Source organism: Lactuca sativa, chromosome 8 (genome assembly GCF_002870075.4).
Source record: "Lactuca sativa cultivar Salinas chromosome 8, Lsat_Salinas_v11, whole genome shotgun sequence".
NCBI classification, from domain to species: domain Eukaryota; kingdom Viridiplantae; phylum Streptophyta; class Magnoliopsida; order Asterales; family Asteraceae; genus Lactuca; species Lactuca sativa.
In genome coordinates, this window is record NC_056630.2 from 60,345,070 (window position 1) to 60,368,489 (window position 23,420).

A 23,420-nucleotide genomic window follows, 5' to 3' on the forward strand; every position below is an offset into this window, starting at 1 on the left:
TATGGACTGAGACACCTTATCCAACAGTCTCCCACTCGGATAAGTCTAATAACTATAACTGCAATACTTCAGGAATCGATCAGCAATCGTATCTCTTTCAAGGTCTCTTGAAACTGAGAAGATGTTGATACGCCATTTAAGATAAGTGATCATATAATCCTCTGTTCTAGATATCAACCGGACAATTACATGGAACAATGTCTTACTTATTGTCCAGCAGTTTGTTTCCCGATTCCTGATTTGTTTAACAAAGAACTTAATTGAACACATCAACTTAGTTCTGACCGGGCCCGGTACATAGGTGAAAAAAAAATCATCAAGGGGCCCAGATATCAGCTTCTAATCCAAGAAAGAACAGATAAACTTCGACTCATATGTTTGTTCTACTACTAGTTGAATTATACACAAAAGCACGTTTTATAGCATCGAGTTACCAATGCATTTTCGTACAATCAATGCATAATCAATTTGTAGGCAACAAATCATATCTCTAGGTTTGAAGACTTATATGATATTACCGTCTCACGATCACTCGAGATAAAATTCCTTTAAGTAATTCCAGTGAGCGTGAGTTGATTCCAATACTCAAAACTTATGAGCACTCATGAAGTGTTGTGTTATATCCTGACACCTACAACCAGCTTCATGACAGTCTTACTTCATATCTACTTCCAACATATGATTGACTGTGAAAATTTGAATAATATGTGAAACCACAACATACTATTCTGGAAGTCAAAACATGCAAAAGAAATTATAGTAAACGATTGACAAAAGATAGAAACACTTTACTCATGAATAAACACAACTTTTATTCATCATCAAATGTCAATTACACTTTACAAATTTCATAATTTATCTAACTACTAAAACTTATATCATCCTTCAGCCCTATGCTCCAAGCATGCTGGAGATGCTTAACCCTACTCAGTCCCTTTGTGAGGGGATCTGTTGGGTTCTCATCTGATGATACCCTCTTTGCCACGAGGATTCCTTCTTCTATGTGATGTCTGATAAAATGATATTTTCTGTCGATGTGTCTGGATCTCCCGTGATCCCTTGGTTCCTTGGCTAAGGCAACAACACTTTCACTATCACAGAAAATTTCCATGGGCTCCTTTATAGCTGGTACTACTCCAAGGTCTCCTATGAAGTTCTTCAGCCATATAGCCTCCTTTGCTGCCTCGCTTGCTGCTATATACTCTGATTCATAAGTGGAGTCAGCCACTGTCTCCTGCTTAGAACTCTTCCAAGTGATTGCTCCTCCGTTTAGGGTGAAGAACCAACCCGACTGAGAGCGGAAATTATCCCTATCAGTCTGGAAACTAGCATCACAATACCCCACAACTCTCAAGTCATCACTCCCGCCGAGGGTAAGGACCCAGTCCTTAGTCCTCCGTAGGTACTTGAGGATATTCTTTACCGCAATCCAGTGAGCCTTGCCAGGGTTCCCCTGATACCTGCTAACCATGATCAAGGCAAAGGCTACATTAGGTCGAGTACAAGTCATAGCTGACATGATCGAGCCTACTGCCGAAGCATAAGTCACTCGAATCATTTCTGCTATCTCAGCCTCAGTACTAGGGCTTTGTGTCTTACTCAATCTGGCATTACTCTGGATGGCTAACTCTCCTTTCTTGGAGTTCTGCATGCTGAATCTCTTCAACACCTTGTCCAAGTAAGTACTTTGACTAAGTCCAATTAGTCTTTTACTCCAGTCTCTCAAAATCCTTATCCCTAGGATATAGGCAGCTTCTCCTAGGTCCTTCATAGAGAAACACTTCCCAAGCCAATACTTAACTTCCTGTAGAGTTGGGATGTCATTTCCTATGATTAGTATGTCATCCACATACAATACCAAAAAGCTAACTATACTCCTACTAGCCTTGACATACACACAAGATTCATCTTCACTCCCAGAAAAGCCAAATTCCTTGACTTTCTCATCAAAGCAAAGATTCCATCTGCGAGGTTCTTGCTTTAATCCATAAATGGATTTCTCAAGCTTACACACTCTATTAGGGTACTCGTTACTGAAAAAACCTTCTGGCTGACTCATGTAAACATCTTCAGTCAACTTTCCATTAAGGAAAGCGGTTTTGACATCTATTTGCCATATTTCATAGTCATGAAATGCAGCTATGTCTAACATAACCCTAATAGACTTAATCTTGGCTACTGGAGAAAAAGTCTCATCATAATCCACTCCAGGAGTTTGAGAGAAGCCCTTTGCAACCAGTCAAGCCTTATAAGTGTGTACATTACCATCCATGTCGGTCTTCTTCTTGAAGATCCATTTTCACCCTACAGTCTTACGACCTGGTACATTTTCAACCAAGTTCCAAAACTGATTGTCATATATGGATTGTATCTCGCTATCCATAGCCTTTTTCCATTTAGCAGACTCAGGGCCTGCCATGGCTTCCGCGTAACTGTTAGGTTCATCCAGACCTACTAGTGTCTCATCACTAATAAGTGTCCCACCTTCTGTAGTAATATGGAAACCATAGTAATTCTTAGGTGCATTCCTAACTCTCGTGGAACGCCTTAGAGGTACAGACTCGTCAATTGGCTCAACAGGAGTTTCCTCCTCAAGTTGAGGGCTAGGGTTTGAAGTTCCTTCACCACTTGACTCTTGAAGTTCTTCAAGGTCAATTTTCCTCCCACTGTCTCCTTGGCTTATAAACTCTCTCTCTCTCTCTCTCTCTCTCTCTCTCTCTCTCTCCCCCTCTCTCTCTCAAGACTCCTCTTCTTGCTACAAAGACCACATTATCACTAGGTCTGTAGAAGAGGTAACCAAAGGATCTTTGTGGGTAGCCGATGAAAATACACCTCTCGCTTCGGGGTTCTAGCTTATCATGAGACTCGCGCCTCACAAAAGCCTCACAACCCCAAATTTTGATGTGGTCTAGTTTGGGTACTTTACCAGTCCACATCTCGTGAGGAGTTTTGGAAACTTTCTTTGTAGGGACTAGATTAAGGATATGGGCGGCAGTCTCTAAGGCATACCCCCATAATGAGATTGGTAGCGAAGCTCGACTTATCATGGAACGAACCATATCCAACAAGGTTTGATTACGCCTCTCAGCTACACCATTCAACTGCGGTGTCCTGGGAGGTGTCAATTGTGAGACAATCCCACATTCCCTAAGATAGTCAAGGAACTCTGAACTAAGATACTCACCACCTCGATCGGATTGTAGCATCTTAATGTTCCTTCCCAATTGATTCTCGACTTCCTGTTTAAATTCCTTAAACCTTTCGAAAGTCTTTGACTTATGCTTGATTAAGTAGACATATCCATATCTACTGTAATCATCAGTAAAAGTCAAATAATAACGATTAGCATCCCTTGTGGCATGTTTGAATGGTCCACACACATCCGTGTGTACAAGGTCCAACAAACCTTCACCCCTCTCACAGGAACCTGTGAAGGGTGACTTTGTCATTTTTCCAATTATGCATGATTCGCAACTATCATCTGACTTTAGGTCAAATGACTCCAAGACTCCATCCTTTTGGAGTTGGCCTATGCGTTTATTGCTTATATGTCCAAGACGAAAATGCCATAATGAAGCTTTATCCAAGTTATTATTATTAGGAGAATCAATACACAAAACATTATTTCCTAAGTTATCAACCACAGATACAGTTTCATACACACCATCACAAGGTAATGCTTTAAAATAAAGAATATTATTAAAGAAAGCATTAATCGAACCAACTTCATTATCAAATGAAAAGGTAAAACCTTGTTTATACAATGCATGAAAGGAAATAATATTTCTTGCAATTTCTGGCGAATAACAACATTTATTCAAATCTAAACTAAACCCACTACTTAGCGATAAAGTATAAACTCCAATCTTGGTGACAGGTGATGCTTTCCTGTTTCCCATGATCAAGTTTATTCTTCCTTGCTCCACATTCTCACTTCTTCTTAGTCCCTGTAGATCAGAACAGATATGAATACCACAACTGGTATCAAGGACCCATGAGTTAGAATGGGGTGAGTTATTAGATAAGATAGTGTAAATACCTGCATGGTTGGGTTTGACTTTCCCATCCTTCACATCTTGCTGGTACTTTGGGCAGTTCCGCTTCCAATGTGCCTTTTCATGGCAATAGAAGCATTCAGCCTCTTTTGGATTAGAAGAAGGAGTGATGAAACCTTTCTTGGTTCCACTTGAAGAAGAGCCATCAAGGGTCCTAGCCTTGGTACCCTTCGAAGAACTCTTTCTCTTCTTCCCTCGTCCTTTCCCGATTGCCAAGACATGGGTGGAGTTGGTAGGAGTAGGAGTAGTAACAACCGCCTTACCCTTAAGACCACTTTCCGCGGTCTTTAAGAGTCCTTGAAGTTTGCTGAGAGTGACCTCTTCCTTGTTCATGTGGTATGTCATGCGGAATTGATCATAACATGAAGGTAAGGAGTGCAAAATGATATCTATTGCAAGCTCCTCAAGGAAGTTCACATTAAGCTTCAGGAAACGGTCCACAAATCTTTGCATTTTCTGCATGTGGCCCGTGACGGGTTCACCATCCTTCATTCGGGTTGTTATCATGGAGGAGATGATTTCATACCTCTCTTGTCTTGCACTTTGATGGTATCTTTCCATAAAATCTTCATGCATTTCAAAAGGGTAGAAGTCCTTGTAGGACTTTTGGAGGTCGGCTGTCATAGTGGCCATCATGATGCATGCCACCTTGGTGGCATCCCTTTCATGTGCCCTAAAGTCAACGATCTCTTGAGGAGTAGCAACTGTCTCATCAATATCCTTAAGCTCCTTATCGAGGACATATTCTTTATCCTCGTAGCGGGTAATCATTTGGATGTTTTTGATCCATTCATTAAAGTTGGATCCATCAAAAGTAACTTTCCCACACAAGTTCATTAGAGAAAAGGAGCCATTAGGATTAGAGCCAAAAGCAGCAGTGTTTGCAGACATCTGAAAAGAAAAGTTTAGTTTAGAAATAGAGATAGTCCTTAATAAAACACCCAAATGTAGTATTAAGGCTAGGACCCAATCACAATATATTATACTTAGAAGAGGTATGCCGTAATCTAAGTAATAGCATATTTGAAAGGTAGGTGAATGACGATTCACCAATTTCCACCAAAGACGAAATATTAAAATATTTAATTTGGTTCTTAGAAACTCCTAGATTCTTTTGAGATTCAATGAACTTTTCAAAGGCATGTTTCAATCTCGAGTGTGCCCTCCAAGTTTTGTGACTGGGATGCCGAGGATCACAAAACGAGGTGTGAAGTAACCATGCAAATTACTTGGTACCCTTAATGTAATACCCCTCAATCGATGTGCCGGTTAACCACACACGCTCCATCGATACTATGATAAACATTAAGCCACCCTTTACCTACCTTGTTAAGTTCAAGTTAGTGTGCTGGTTAACTACACACGCTCCACTAACGACTTAGACAAAGTGTAAAGTGTAATTTCATGGATTAGCACCTTATTCACATTTTTCCTAAAGTAACTAATATTAGGAATTTAATAAAACATTTAGTTACTTTATAATTATCATTATACTTTTAATGAGAATTTATAAGTCCTTGTCCTACCCGTTCGGCTAACGACCCTCCACCAGTCAAGCAAGCGGTGGGTGAGGGTGGACACCCATTAAGTTGCCATTTTATAGGCAACAACCTTATACCCACCTTATAGACTGGTTTCGTGAATGAGGCGTACTAGCGGTAAGACGAATTTGATCTTATACATTTATATATTATTATTAATTTATAATATTATAAGTATAAGGGTTGAATTTTAACTTTTAAAATTCTAAGGGTTGGAACTAAAGTTTTAATCAAGACTTTACTTGTTCCAAAACTTGAGGGCAAGTTTTGTAAACTTTAAAAACTTTTCATTTCTTGTAACTTATGAGTTAATTAGAGTATTAAAAATGAAGACTCTTCATTTTTATAACCCATGTGTTCTTTTAATGGTTTTTAAAACAAAGTGACTTTTGGTTTTCCATAACTTGAGGACAAGTTATGGACTACATTAAAACACATAATGATCATGAATTAATCTACCACATAGGTTACAAATAATTCCTATGATCATCTAAACATCATAAGATCAAGAATATGAATATGAACACTTTCATGAATAAAAAATTGCACTTAAAAACTTGTAATTTTGATAATTTGTCATTGTAAATGGATTAACATGAACATTACACCAACTAAAACAAGTTTTAAAACACCAAAACAGTTTAGGGTAATGTTCCTAGTTAATTTCCAGAAACAAAAATCGAAATTCTGAAAACTGCAGCCTCTACTCGTCGAGTGCATGAACTGAATCGACGAGTAGCTTGCATTTGGTCATGGACTCGTCGAGTCCCCCCATGGACTCGACGAGTTCATACGGGCAGAAAGTAGAAAACTCGATTTTTCAAGCAGTTTGCACAAAAATCAAACAAGCAAGCCTAGGCTCTAATACCACTGATGGGTTTTGAGCATTCTAACACTTCCTAAGTGTACACGCAACCCTAATAACCTTGGATCTATGTTTGTCTAATAATAATGCAAAGTTGTTTTCCAAGGTTATGAACCTATCTAGCATACATGGGGTATAATTTTTCTTTGTATAAGAGATAGAACTACATACCTTGTTGTTGAAAGTGTTCCTTGAAACCTTGTGAGCCTAGCACCTCAAGTGTGATGCCTCAAATGATTCACACAACACCAAATTCAAAGAATAAACTTGAGAGAATACTCTAACACATGCAAAATCGGCCAAGCCCTCTTGTTTCTTAGTGTAGCCGATTTTGGGGAGAGTTACATTGCTTATATAGTGTGTGACATTAGGTAAACCCTAGTGTTCCATGACTCTTCATTTCTTGATCCATGGGTTAACTCCATGGAGCATCTTATGGGTGGAACCCAACTTGATAATCCATGGAGCCTCTTAGCCCACTATATAAGATATGGAAGATTTACATAATCTACCCATATATTTAATTAGTTATCTTTTAATCACTTAATTAATTCTAAATTAATTCTTGATCAAAACTAATTAAATAATATTATTAATATATTAGAACTTATAATATATTAACAGACCATATGTGTTATTTCTCTCATTTAGTTTATCCAATTGCATGGTGCCATGTAACCCAAATGGACCATGCCGGGTCGGGTCAAGTACTTACCAGAAATAGTTATGGACTTAGACACCTTATCTAATAGAATGTTACTCATCACTATTCATAGATGAACATGTATCAATAACCATTTCGAGGCGTTCCAAGATTCTTTTTCCAGTACATTACAAGATGTCAACCACACGAGATGTATGACACCCAAGGCATGGATGAGATGCTCCCATGCCAAAGTCAGCTGAAGAAGGAGCTAAAGAGAAGAATATCAACCTTGCCACTTCTATCCCAGGGGAGTCCATTCTTTTTCTCCCTTTTTATTTGTTATTTTATTGTGCATAGCATGCAATGAGGACATTGCATGAAATAAGTGTGGGGTGGGGGTTGGTTACATTAGTTACGTTAGAATCCTAGGTATAGTTTTAAAAAAAATTAAACATAAAAAAATTGCTAGGTTAATTCAGAAAATTATGGTAAAAGAAATTGGGATTTCATGCTGGTATTGTGTTTGATGATTCTTTGAGGAACTAAATGTTTAGTTGAGCCAATATACATTATAATGCTTTTGTGGCCTCCTTTATTCTAGTGAAATCATGGAACAAAAACACAACCTTGCTTAGTTTGAGGGTTGCAATATGTTTAGCATCGTGTACTTGAAATGTATCCAAAAAAGCTTAAGTAGTCATTGCTCACTAAGACTAATGCCTTTAATCGATAAAGGTTGAAGTTATATCCCCTTGCGTAAGCATATGTTTTTCTAGGTTTTTAGATTTAAGTGAAAAAAGTGTGTGTGAAAAAAAGAGTGCTGAAATGTTTGAAAGAATCTACAAGTTATGATGACATGAAGAAAAGCTATAAAGTATCAAAGATTCAAAGAAAAAGTTGTTATTTTATTTTATTTGTAGTTTTATTTTCTAGGTTATTTTTACATATGTATGCTTGGGGGTTTAACCAAATATACCTTGAGGTTAAGAAAGTTTTCTATGGATGGATTCAGAGGAATGCATAAAATGAGTGTTGTTCAAAAGAAGTGGGCGAGTGTTTATGAAGATTGTGAGTATTTAGGGTTAGGTGTCCTTATGAAAAATTAGACACTAGTGCATGAGTTGTGGTATTTGAATAATTGATGGGTTCAATTTGGATTGTCTTATGCAGTATTAGTATGCTAAAATTCAGTTTTGCTTGGGGGCAAGCAAAAGTCAAGTGTGGGGTATTTTGATATGAGCATATTTAATCATATAATTCATGCATTATATTAATACTTTATGTTGTTTTTGTCTCAAATATTAAACAAAAGGTACTTAATGTTGGATTAGTGTCTAAGTCCATAACTATTTTGGTATGTACTTGACCCGATGGTGCATGGTCCTTTTGGGTTGCCTTCACCAAAGCAACTTGATAGGATGAATTATGGAGAGAAAGGATTAAATATGATTTATTAATATATTATGATAATAATATATTAAAAGAGAAATCATATTGTTTAATTAATATTAGTCAAGAATTAATAAGAATTAAGTTTGTGACTAAAAGACATTAATTAAACTTAAGGGACTTGGACTGTCAAATGTATGATAGTTGAATATTGAGCTAATGGACTCCATATTAAAGGGGTGGACGAATTCTATGGGAAAACCCATTAGAAATCGTCCAAGGCCTTTAAGAAAAGGAGTCCATGGGTTGCTTAGGGCTTAAGCATCCAAATTAGGGTTTCCTTGTTAGATAACCCTAATAGCCTCTCTATTTAAAGAACCCTTATGGCTCAAAAACGTGGTGAACTTGTTGATTAGGGTTTCCACACATTTTGGGCAGCCTCCTTCTCTTCTCCTCTTCACCCTCTTGCTCTTGGTGTTTGTGAACCATTAGAGGAGTGACATTTGTGACTCTAAGCTTTCTAAAGTCATCACAAGAAGGATTTGGGATTGTTATTGCTACATAACAATCAAGGTATGATCTAAACCCTAATTCATATGTTATATTGATTATCATATGCTAGATCTAGGGTTTATATATAGTCTTGGATGAATTGCATGTACAATAGAGAAACCTAGATCCAAGCATTAGGGTTTGTATGAGCACATAGGATGTTCTTATGGCTAAAACCCATCAGTGGTATCAGAGCCTTGATTGGTTTCTATAGTATTGATGCCTTGTATGTTTGTTCAAGTTGCAAAATCGAGTTTTGAGCTCCCTGCCTGATGAACTCGGCGAGTACCACAGTGTACTCGGCGAGTAGGCCTCAACTCGGCGAGTCCAGTGTGGTACTCGGCGAGTTCGAGCGTCAGATGGAGCTATTTTCGGGATTTCTTGCTGTTTTACTCATGGATACTTGCCTTATCTGTTTTAGATCATTAAAATCCGATTTTATACATATTTATGAGTATATCCTTGATTAAACAAAAGATAATTACCAATTGATTAGATAATAACTTCCTTATATGATTAAAGTTGGATTATTTGTATTATTTGGGTAACTTATTTTGCAAGAAATTGAAATTAGGTCAAATATAGATCATGATGAAATTAATTGTTTAATTTATATTATTTGTTATTTGATCCTTGTGTTATGAAAAGTTTCAATTTTCCCCTTTAGGTTTTATAGTTTAAATTTGAACTCAAAAGTTTTGTTTTGAAATTTAAATAGTTGAAACCCTAATGTTTTGAAAAGGTTTCAAAACTTGCTCTCAAGTTTTGGAATTTAAATTTTGATTAAAAGTTTAATTTTGATGTACATTTAAATTCTAAACCCTAATGTTTTGAAATGTTTCAAAACTTGCCCTCAAGTTTTGGAATTTAAAGGTTGATTAAAGGTTTAATTTAGGAATGTTAAATTCTAAAACCCTAGTATTGTTTTGAAAAGTTCAAATCACCCTTTATGGTTTTATTAATTAATTAAGGTGTATAATTAAAAGAGGTTTAATAAATTCATAAAAGTTTTGGTTTACAAATTAATTGAATTAAAAGTATAATTGTTAAACTTGACCACCTAGTATTTTAAAAGTGTAAAATACACCCTATACTATATATAACATTAAAAGTCTAACATTATATATATGTATGAGTAAAAGTCAGTCTTACCGTTAGTAGGCCTCATTGACGAAGCTGGTCTATAAGGGGTGTTTAAGGAAATTGCCTATAAAATGGCGATTGAATGGGTATCGACTCTTACCCACCGCATTCTTGACAAGTGGAGGGTCGTTAGCCGAACGGGTAGGATAGGACAGAACTTTCCATTATAAGTATAATGAAGTACAAAAGTAACTAAATGTTTTACAAATTCCCAATCTTAGTTACTTTAGGCAAAAGTGAATTGATGCAATTCCATGAAATTACACTTTGTACCCTTGCGAAGACGTTAGTGGGGCGTGTGTGGTTAACCTGCACACTAAATGGTTCTAAGCAAAGGTGGAAAAGGATGAATCAATGTTTGTCATAGTTCGGTGGAGCGTGTGTGGTTTACCGGCATATCGAATAGGTGAATGTAACATGTGGGGGCACCATGTAAGTTTGCATGGTTATTCACACCCGCTTTGTGATCCTCGATATCCCAGTCACAAACTAGAGGGGCATATCGAGATTTAAACATGCCATTGAAATGTTCAATGAATCTCAAAAGATCTAGGAGTTTTCATAGATTTAAAACTTAAATTTCTTTTTCGTTTGTCATGGTGGAAAATTAGTGAATCGTCATTCACTTACCTTCAAATGTTCTGCAATTTGGGTTATGGCATCCCTCTCCCGGGTTGTGGAATATTGTGTTGGGTCCTAGCCTTAATATCTCATTTGGGTGATTTATTAAGGACTCAATCAATCAACTAACTTGAATTTATTTTTCTCCCGTTTTGTAGATGTCAAAGTTCGACAACTATGGTCTTCCTAAATCCCGTGGAACAAGCATTCCACATGAAGATGATATTCCACGATTCGATCGAGGAACAAGAAATCATGCTTCACTTCCTCCTCCTCCTCCTCCCGTTGTTCTCCCTAACCCACAAGATCGAAGATTTGAAAGGTTCAATGTCACTAAAGCCTTGTTGGAAATGAAACATGAAGATGGTAAACCTGTGTGTGCCCACGTTTTTGGAATGAAAGCACACATCGATAGGTTGATAATGTTGGGTGCGTCATTCCCTGATAAGTTGGCTGTGAACTGGGTTCTGTAGTCACTTCCTGAATCATATAATGAGTTCAAATAAAAGTATTATATGATGGATCATGATGAAAACCTCATTGACCTAACTTACATGCTCATTGTTGCGGAATCAGAAATGATTTGGCAAAGCAATGGAGTGTATTTGTTGGGAAAGTCAACCAACCATGCTTTCGAGGACGTTCTAGGAGAACCAACCTGCGTTTGCTGCCAAGAGAAAGGGCGTTGGATACAAGTCTGTCCTAAGAGCCTGAAGAGTCCAAAAGATGGAGGAGTCAAAGAGTATGGCTGTGGTTCAGGTAAAATCCACTATCTAACTCCTTTGAGTTCCTATTCGTTGATTCTTAATACATAATGTGATAAGATTGCATTTGAATGTTTTGCAGGATTAGTGAAAAGAGAGGAAGCTTGATGGAAAAGCAAGATGAGTCTAATCACCAAGAAATGGATCTCGATCGCATGGATTTGAAGATTAGATTTTGAGCTTAGAAAGTTATGATAGAGTTGTTAGGAATATTTGATTACATAGTTTTTTAGTTGATTTTGCATTGTAAGGACAAATGTTTTCCGCTGCTTTTATGAATAAAATAAATTTTGATTTGACTCATTTATTTATTTATTTCCTTGCAATGAAATCGTTATGAAAATTGATGTTTGCATATTTCTACAACAAATGGATGTGATTCTTAATTATGTTATTTATGGAAATGTCAAGAATTTACCAAATAGGAAGAGTTTCTCATCGCCCAAGTTTCAATTGGACAGAAACTTGGAATCATGCAACTTGGTAGCACGATGAATGAGAAATTTCATATTTGGAAATTAGACTAAGTCGTTGGCAAAGTGTCAAGTGAAGGACTAGGAGATCGAGTACACAAAGTTGTGTGTTGATCAAGTCCACCGCGGGAGTAACAAAGATATTCGTCATTATTTACTAAAGGTTTAGTAAATATGATTATACTTATAAGATTAAGTGTAATTCTGAATTGATTGAAAAGGTTTAAATCAATAGCAGAATGAATAAGAAGAATCAATTAGGCAGAAAGATAAAAGTTTCTCTATTCTAAGAAGAAGGGAGAGTACCTTTTATGCTTTATGATAGATCTTAATGATTAAGAATCATATTTCAATTGATCCTCTAAGTAAGTCTTAGTACAATTGTATGTATAAGAAGAGGAATCAAGAATTGAAGAAATGGTTAAATCAAGAAGTCAATCATACTTCATTCCAAAACAAGTCTTAGAGTTAAGATTGTGATATTGAGTGACAAGTCTTAAGAAGGTTTATAACATTCATCAAATGTAGAATTTGGAAAAAGGTTTTCTTATTCTTGCACATTTAAAATTGGTAAGTTGTGATGTCTTGGATAAGACAAAGACCAACTAGGACCAATTTTATGAAGTGTTTTGTCTTGATAAAAGCTACACTAACTCTTGAATATTAGTTTGTCAAGACATGTTTATTGACAAGAGAATCTTATATGTCAAGGAGTCAGTGGGAGTCTCAATGGTCTTGAAAGGTTTCAAGAACAAATCAAGAATAAACCTTATCGATCATCACTAGCACACGAGTAGAGGTTTACAACCTATCGTGTTGACGTTATCTTGTTTCTGTGCCATTCCAATCGAGTTAATTATGCATATGAGTTGTATGAGTTCTCATTTGAATGCATAAAAGGCAAGGACCTTAATCAATGAAAAGTACATTGATAAGAAAGGGTGAGCTGCTTAACTACTTGGAAGACATGGTGGGCAGCCGTGTTACCTTAAGGCAAGAAATCAAGATTAAGAAAGTTCGGTCCATATGAGTTCGAACTTGTCGTAAACTTTGTTTTTGACAAATTCACATGGATAGGAACACATACACCATTAAAATCTAAGTGTCATAAGATTCCCTCCTTCATGAAAATGACTGTGAGGGAATGCTTTCACTAATAGAGATTTTAAGAAGATAGTGATTGTGAAATTGTATTCTCGAATTCGATTATGGTTACGGTATCCCTTTCCAAGATTCGAATTGTGAGATTTGGTAATTAGTCTTAATTGTTTAAACACACATATGAGCTATCTAAAGGAAAGGTGTATAAGCTTAGATAAAGGATTATCAAAGCATTAGGTATTAGAAACATGAACTTAAGAAATTCAATAGGTATTGTTTTTCTGAAGGTTAAGCTTTTTTTGAATAGATGTCAAAGCTAGTGGAAGCATAAGTGTTATGTTTACAATAATCATCGTGATAGTGGGAGCATAAATGTTATGCTTGTATGATTATTAAGGCAAGTATTGCAAGTTAGCAATATTTATTAAAGAAAACAAGAGTCACACTTTGCAAAGTTGTAAGGGTTGAATAGTTGTTTTGCTATAATTAAAGGAGAGAATATTATGCTACATTTCAAATCTAAAGGCTTAGGTTTTGGAATATTAATATTTTTTGTCAAAGATACATAGTGTGTTCTTAAATTTCGATTATGATTATGGCATTCCTCTTCATAGTTCGAAATGTGAGAACGTAGCACATAAAATATTATGGCAAAAGATTGATAAAGTATTAAATCTTCATGTAAGACATTATGCATCATGTCCAATACGCTTCGGGTATAGGATCGATTGAAAATGCTATAATATTTGACTAAGATAATTAAACAACTATCAAAGGACAATCCAGAGTTCGCCGAGGATTGGTCGCTTGTGAGTAATTGGAAGTATAGTATTGGATGGACCATATCGACATTATTATGAATAGAAAATATTCTATTAAGAATGAGTTGTCATATGGAAAATATGGAAACGTTTCCATATTAGGAGTTAGATATTGAGAATCTATGTCTAGATTAGAAACTTTTATGCAAAAGGATGTTCAAAGGAATATACTTTGAGTGAGAGACATCACATCTAAGGAATTGTATTGTAACAATCTCCGTTAGAGGACTTTGTAATATCATTGGCAATAGTCGTTGTGACTTTAGTGTAGTGACATTACGAAAGGATCATTGCATAAAATGTTAGAATCTAACATATTCTATAAGTTGCAAGAATTTGATATTCTTTCACTTGTGTAAAGGATTGGGAGTTGTGGAATGAGTAGGATTGGAAATGTATTCATTTGATCTATTTCACAAAGTAAGAACCATAGGTAAACATTCTGTGCATGCTAAGAGCATGGGACAAGTGTAATAATTCAAGTAAGAAGTTGATTACCCGAAACAACAAATATGAGTAATCGATATGGTGATAAATAAAAGGTGTTTTATTTATACTCAAAGGTTTGAGGCCATATGGGATTAGTATTATTCTTGTGTTTCACTTTGCATGTTTTGACTTCCTGAATAATTTAATTGGTTAAGAATAGTCAAATTATTCAAACGGGCCACAGTCGTTCATATGTTGGAAGTAGATATGAAAGAAGACTGTCGTGAATTGGTGTGTGGATTGTCTAAAGAGTATTAGACATAAGCAAATGTTTGTTGCAACGTTCATGAGTGCTTATGAATATGATTTGAGCATTGGATTAAACCCACGCTCACTTGGATCACTTCATGGACTTTATCACGAGTGATTGGTGAGACGATAATATCTTATTTTCTTGAAATCGAGATGTGTGAGTTGTATCTTGCGAGTCGGTTGCACATTGATAATATGTAAACGCACCAGTAACTTGGTGTTATAAAACATATTGTTGTGTGTGATTTGGTGAGTGAGTGCAAGCGAGTATTGAGTCAAAGTTTATCCGTTCCTTTTATCCAAAGAAGGATAAAAGCGATATCTGTGGGCTCCTCGATGATTTAGTGATGGCACCTAAGCGCTTGGCCAAGCCGGGACTAAATTGATGTGTTCAATTGTAGTCTGTTGTCAGTCGTCATAAATCTGAATTCGAGAAACAACACATAGACAGGGAGAATGATTTAGATCCATGTCTCAGTCTATACAATATCTAGAATGGAGGAATATATGATCCCTTATCTGAAGGACACGCGTATCTAATAGGATCAGAGTTGACAGCGGCTTTGAAAAGCTACGATTGCAGATCAGGATCTGAAGTCATACACATAATAGTTATTAGACTTATCCAAGTGGGAGACTGTTGGATTAGTGTCTAAGTCCATAACTATTTTGGTATGTACTTGACCCGATGGTGCATGGTCCTTTTGGGTTGCCTTCACCAAAGCAACTTGATAGGATAAATTATGGAGATAAAGGATTAAATATGATTTATTAGTATATTATGAGAATAATATATTAAAAGAGAAATCATATTGTTTAATTAATATTAGTCAAGAATTAATAAGAATTAAGTTTGTGACTAAAAGACATTAATTAAACTTAAGGGACTTGGACTCTCAAATGTATGATAGTTGAATATTGAGCTAATGGACTCCATATTAAAGGGGTGGACGAATTCTATGGGAAAACCCATTAGAAATCGTCCAAGGCCTTTAAGGAAAGGAGTCCATGGGTTGCTTAGGGCTTAAGCATCCAAATTAGGGTTTCCTTGTTAGATAACCCTAATAGCCTCTCTATTTAAAGAACCCTTATGGCTCAAAAACGTGGTGAACTTGTTGATTAGGGTTTCCACACGTTTTGGGCAGCCTCCTTCTCTTCTCCTCTTCATCCTCTTGCTCTTGGTGTTTGTGAACCATTAGAGGAGTGACATTTGTGACTCTAAGCTTTCTAAAGTCATCACAAGAAGGATTTGGGATTGTTATTGCTACATAACAATCAAGGTATGATCTAAACCCTAATTCATATGTTATATTGATTATCATATGCTAGATCTAGGGTTTATATATAGTCTTGGATGAATTGCATGTACAATAGAGAAACCTAGATCCAAGCATTAGGGTTTGTATGAGCACATAGGTTGTTCTTATGGGTAAAACCCATCACTTAATTAGTTTAAAATTTTATTTTTAGCAACAAATACATGCTTGTAAGGAAAAGGAAGCGGAATTGGCAATTAGAAGCTTGGATCTTCGATTATGAAGAAAGAAGATGAAACTGAATAAGAACACGACGTGTTGTCTTTAAACACGACGTGTTGATATGGAAAATCCCGATAAAATAGTGCCTTGACGTACATGCGTCTTTAATGATCAACATGGCGTCTTAAGTCCATAAACACGATGTGTTGCACCGATTTTCAGAATCTATTTAAGGATCATTTCTGTTCAAAACCCTAACGAATGCTTGGAGTTTTTAGCGACTTTTGGAGGCTAGAGACATCCCTAGGAGCCATGGATTTCAGAATTCGACTAGAAGCTTTGAATTGAAGAGATCTAAGGAAAAAACCATTAGTAACTTACTTAATTCCTTTGTTTACATCATGTTTGCATTGATGAATTTCATTTTTATGATTTTTTCTGTTGAAGTCATGGGCTAAACACCCTACTTTTGTTTAGAGTAGAGGATCTTATGATTATGGTTTGATTTAGTGGCTTTGGATTTTGTTTAATTGATTATTTATCATGCTAAGTTTGTTAAAATAACCTTATGTGTTAATGATAATTATTATCTGCTGGTTAATAAGTTATTGAGATTTTATGAACATCTTTCTTGATTGCTGATCTCTTATGATTTTGTAACCATCATAGTTGTAAGCCTAGTATTGTGAACATAACCTAGGGTTAACTAAAGAATAAGTAAATTAATGTGTAAGCTATATATGATGACCAACCATATATAAGTTAATTGAACCAACCAATTTAATTAACTACTATTACAAGTCTTTCATGATTCGAACTGAACACTAGTAAACTCTTTAGTTTAATCACTTGATCACTGCTTGAACTGATTTGTTTGCTAAATGATTAGTAATAGTGAACATGAACCTAATCACCTTAGAAATCGGTAATATATATTAATCCATTGCACTTGCCATGAAATCAACCACAGGAATAAGTGAATCGAATCTAAACGAAAGTCTCTTTAATATTATTGAATCTAGTTGACTTTTGTTCTTTTTTTAGTTGTTAATGATGGGTTTTAGGTAAAACAAATAAACTAGAAAAACAATTCCTAATTTCACATGCAACCTACTTTGGATCTATGTTTTAACTATTGAACATATAACTTTGAATTGCAAAACAAGAACCTTAGAGGAGAGAGGCTATTTTCAAAAATAACAAACTAGGGTTTAGGAGTTACATACCATTCAATTGTTATTGCAAACAATTGACAATCCTCTTGATCTTGATCTTGATCTTCTTGGAAGCTTATCACCACAAATGTAATGTCTCTAATGGAATCACACCCAAGAACTAGCAAGAAGGAAACTAGATGGAGAGAGAGTATGCAATTCTTGGCCTAGGGTTTCTTCAAAATAAGGAGTGCCCAAAATGTGAGCCAGGAGGCTCCTTATATAGCTGAGGGATCTAGGGTTTAGGGAAAAACCCTAATGCTCCTTGCTTAGGGCCTAAGCAAACCCAAGGGCCTTATCCAAGCCCCCATGGACGAAATTATTAGGGTTTCTCCTATAGATTTCATCCACCCCCTTCCAAGGAGGTTCTGGAGCCTTCCACTCAACTATTAGATAATTGCAAACTAGTCCTTGCACTTTATAATTAATACAGTTAACCCCAAAATTAATTCTAATTAATTTCTGGCTAACTATTAATTATACATTATGAATCCTAATCAATATATTAATCTTTTAACATATTAATAAACCATTTATATTAATCTATTTATCTTATAATAAATCAATATCTCTCCTTTCATAATTTCCTTGTCTGGTTGCTAGGTTTAAGGGCAACCCAAAAGGACTGTGCTGCTATCAATTCAAGTACATACCAATTATAGTTATGGGATTAGGCACCTAATCCAACAGTTAATTGTTCTTTGCTAAGTCTTTAAGTAATTGCTTAAGTTTCTAGTCTTGCAAAACTAGAGAACCACCCTTCTTTAAACACCCTACTTTTGTTTCTGCTGAAGTCATGGGCTAAACACCCTACTTTTGTTTAGAGTAGAGGATCTTATGATTATGGATTGATTTAGTGGCTTTGGATTATGGTTAATTGATTATTTATCATGCTAAGTTTGTTAAAAGAACCTTATGTGTTAATGACAGTTATTTTATGTTGATTAATAAGTTATTGAGATTGTATGAACATCTTTCTTGATTGCCACTGCTAGATGACCCGACTTGGACCTTTGCCTTCCAGTTTTGCTTAGGAGGACCTTTCCTCTTTTTCCCCTTTCCCTGTCCAATAGCTAGAACAGGAGCACTTGCAGGAGCGGAGGGTATACTTTTACCCTTCATCCCTGCTTTAGCAGTCTGCAACAAGTTGTGCACTTGGGCTAGTGTCTGCTCAGTGTTGTTCAAATGGTAAGTTAAGATAAACTGACCATAACAATCAGGCAATGAGTTCAAGACCATGTCAATGGCTAATTCCTCATCAAAATGAATGTTGAGCTTGACCAAACGCTCTATGTAGCGTTGCATTCTTTGCACATGAGATACGACCGACCCCCCCTCTTTCATCTTGCAAGCCATGAGTGACTTGACTACTTCAAAATTTTCTTGACGAGATTGCTTATGGTACTTTTCCATAAGGTCCTTGTTCATCTCAAAAGGCCAGTAGTCCTCATAGTACCTTTGCAGTTCTTGGGACATGGTTGCGACCATGATGCATGCCACTTTAGTAGCATCATCATAGTGCTTCTTGTAGGCAACATACTCTTTGGGAGTGGCTTTGGACTCATCAAGTTCTTTGAGCTCCTTTTCAAGGACATACTCTTTGTCCTCAAATCTAAGCGCCATCTTGATGTTACGCATCCAATCGTTATAGTTAGAGCCATCCATAACGACTTTGGAGCAAATGTTGAGTAAAGAGAAGTTGTGGCTGAAGGATGATGAAGCAGAAGTGTTTCCACGAGTAGACATCTGAAAAGAAAGATATTTTTAGTTAGATTTCAAGACACCTCAATATAATAACCCAAAGATATCATATCAAGGTTAGGACCCAACTATGACGCTTTACAACTTAGAAATGGGATGCCGAGATCCAAGTTCAAATCTCATAAAGGTAGGTGAATGACGATTCACCAATTCCACCATTAGACAAAATAAACGAAGTGAAATTCCTAATTCTTTTGAGATACATTAAAACTATTTAATGGCATGTTTTAATCTCGGATTATTCTCTACTGTTTGTGACTGGGATACCGAGGATCACAAACTAGATGTGAATAACCATGCAAATGTGCTTGGTAACCTTATTGTTTTTATCATTAACTATTGATGTGTCGGTAAACCACACACGCTCCATCAAAATGATAATTATAAGATACCCATTACTATTCTTTATTAGTACCTATTAGTGTGATGGTTATCCACACACGCTCCACCAATGACCAATAAAGCATAATGTGCAATTTCATGGATTAACATACTTTTCACATTTTCCCTAAAGTAACTAGAGTTGGGATTTTTGTAAAATAATGTTCTAGTACTTTCTTTAATAACATCATACTTTTAATGAGATGTAGTTGTCCTATCAAATCCGTTCTGCTAACGACCCTCCACTAATCAAGGAAGCGGTGGGTGAGAGTGGACACTCATTCAACTACCATTTTATAGGCAGTTTCCTTATACCCCCTTATAGATTAGCTTTGTGAATGAGGCATACTAGCGATTTGACTGACCATAGCCTTATACATATATAATATTTAACTTTTAATTATAATATATATATATATATATATATATATATATATATATATATATATATAAAAGGTGTGTTTTAAACTTTTTAAAACTTTAGGGTTTATATATAAATTTCGAAAATTAAGCCATTAATTTTAAATTTAAAATAAACCAAATAACTAGATTTAATATTTATCTATTAATTAACTTTTAATTAATTTATTAAATCTTGTAAGGATTATCTAATCAAATTAAACAATTAATTTAATCCTAATCCTTATCCCTCTAAATTTCGAAAATTAGGGTAAAGGATAATTATCCAATTAATCTAATCAAGTAACAATTATCCAAAACAAGAAACCCTAAAAATACTAAGCATATTTCGAAATTCATGGGAGGAGGCTAGGGTTTTTCAAAACCCTAACCCTAATTTCGATTAGGGTTCATGGAGGCTAGGGTTTTTCGAAAACCCTTTGAACCAAAAACCCTAGAAATCGAAAATTTGGCCTTTAGGGTTTAATAGCTATAAACCCTAATTTGCAATTCAACTATTATAGCAATTCAATTTAAAACAATAATGACTCTGATACCACTGATGGGTTTTAGGTAAAACAAATAAACTAGAAAAAAAATTCCTAAGTTCACATGCAACCTACTTTGGATATATGTTTTAACTATTAAACATATAACTTTGAATTGCAAAACAAGAACCTTAGAGGAGAGAGGCTATTTTCAAAAATAACAAACTAGGGTTTAGGAGTTACATACCTTTCAATTGTTATAGCAAACAATTGACAATCCTCTTGATCTTGATCTTGATCTTCTTCGAAGCTTAGCATGACAAATGTAATGCCTCTAATGGAATCACACCCAAGAACTAGCAAGAAGGATACTAGAAGGAGAGAGAGTGAGGGAGTATGCAATTCTCAGCCTAGGGTTTCTTCAAAAGAAGGAGTGCCCAAAATGTGAGCTAGGAGGCTCCGTATATAGCTGAGGGATCTAGGGTTTAGGGAAAAACCCTAATGCTCCTTGCTTAGGGCCTAAGCAAACCCAAGGGCCTTATCTAAGCCCCCATGGACGAAATTATTAGGGTTTCCCCTATAGATTTCATCCACCCCCTTCCAAGGAGGTTCTGGAGCCTTCCACTCAACTATTAGATAATTGCAAACTAGTCCCTGCACTTTATAATTAATACAGTTAACCCCAAAATTAATTCTAATTAATTTCTGGCTAACTATTAATTATAGATTATGATTCCTAATCAATATATTAATCGTTTAACATATTAATAAACCATTTATATTAATTTATTAATCTTATAATAAATCAATATCTCTCCTTTCATAATTTCATTGTTTGGTTGCTAGGTTTGAGGGCAACCCAAAAGGACTGTGCTGCTATCAATTCAAGTACATACCAATTGTAGTTATGGGATTAGACACCTAATCCAACAGTTAATTGTTCTTTGATAAGTCTTTAAGTAATTGCTTAAGTTTCTAGTCTTGCAAAACTAGAGAACCACCCTTCTTTAAACAGCCTACTTTTGTTTCTGCTGAAGTCATGGGCTAAACACCCTACTTTTGTTTAGAGTAGAGGATCTTATGATTATGGTTTGTTTTAGTGGCTTTGGATTATGTTTAATTGATTATTTATCATGCTAAGTTTGTTAAAATAACCTTATGTGTTAATGATAGTTATTTTATGTTGATTAATAAGTATTGAGATTGTATGAACATCTTTCTTGATTGCTGATCTCTTATGATTTTGTGGCCATCAAAGTTGTAAGCCTAGTATTGTGAACATAACCTAGGGTTAACTAGAGAATAAGTAAATTAATGTGTAAGCTATATATGATGACCAACCATATATAAGTTAACTGAACCAACCAATTTAATTAACTACTATTAGAAGTCTTTCTTGCTTCGAACTGAACACTAGTAAACTCTTTAGTTTAATCACTTGATCACTGCTAGAATTGATTTGTTTGCTAAATGATTAGTAATAGTGAACATGAACCTAATCACCTTATAAATTGGTAATTTATGATATATTAATCCATTGCACTTGCCATGAAATCAACCACAGGAATAAGTGAATCAAATCTAAATGAAAGTCTCTTTAATATTATTGAATCTAGTTGACTTTTGTTCTTTTTTTAGTTGTTAATTGTTCTTTGCTAAGTCTTTAAGTAATTGCTTAAGTTTCTATTCTTGAAAAACTAGAGAAACACCCTTCTTTAATTCATTGTTTGAATTAGATAATATTAGTAGTAATTTTAATTGTTCACTGTTCACTGTGTTTGATACCGTATTTACCTTAACTAAACTGCTAATCGATAGACACACTACCTACCATGTGTTTGTTTTTATTTAATTTATTTAGGATTAAAACTAGTATATTCCACATGTATTAAATAGAAACTTAAATCGTAAGCCAAAGCTTAGTGAGTTCCCCCAAAGTACCACCACACAACATAACAAACAATAACATGCAAGTATGAGCCTTCAGCCCGAATGGACCACCTCATAGGGCCTACAACCTATCTAGACCGCTCTCTGGGCCTTCGAACTGACTGGACGGCCTAAAACATATCTGGACCTCCCCGGGTGTCTTGGCCTTCAGCAAAAAGTAGGACTGTCTCAACCCAACTACAATGTGTCGACATATACAACAGATAAAGATAAACACATATCCAACAAATACAGGTAATCATACAGATATACCAATCTATCATATAAACAACATGACATCATCCTATATACCCGGATACATAACTTAATGGGCCGGAATTGGTGCCTTCGACACACAAGTACAATGAGGAAAACTCACATCTCAGTCGGAAAAAGATCGTTGAACAGGACACTGCTCCGAATATCAGCTCTACTGGTTACTTATTCATCAAATAGTGACCAATCTCAATTATAAATCAAAATATCTAAAATACCCTTAGGTCAAACCCTGGTCAAAGTCAAAATCTATACACACTCGAAAGTCCCATAATCCACCAGTCATGTCGTGACCCCTAGTGGTCATGCCGTGACCTAATAAGTCCAAACAGACGAGGAATAACGTCCTCACATTGTGACATCCAAGAGTTCATGTCGTGTGGACGCTCTGGACATAAGTTCTTAATGAAACTCTTAATCCCTTTTTGGCCAAGCAACCAAATCCTTCATAGTGAATTATTTACACCAGAACATCATAAAAGTCATGGCTTTTGGACATGCATGTACAATGCATGTCCCAAACACTAACTAGGCCACAAAAGGAGGAAATGACACCAAATCTCATGCAAGAGTTTTAAAACTCAACCATATTCCAGATGTAGCATCTATACTACTCAAGGGACACTGGAGATCCATAAAGTTGGTAAATTTATGGATTTCAACCGCTACATCATCTAGAATATGAAGGATTAATCATAAAAACCTAGATCTAAGCTTATAGACTCATAAAACAATGAAATTGAAACTCACAAGGGTCCACAAGGTGTGAGAATGCTTGTTGG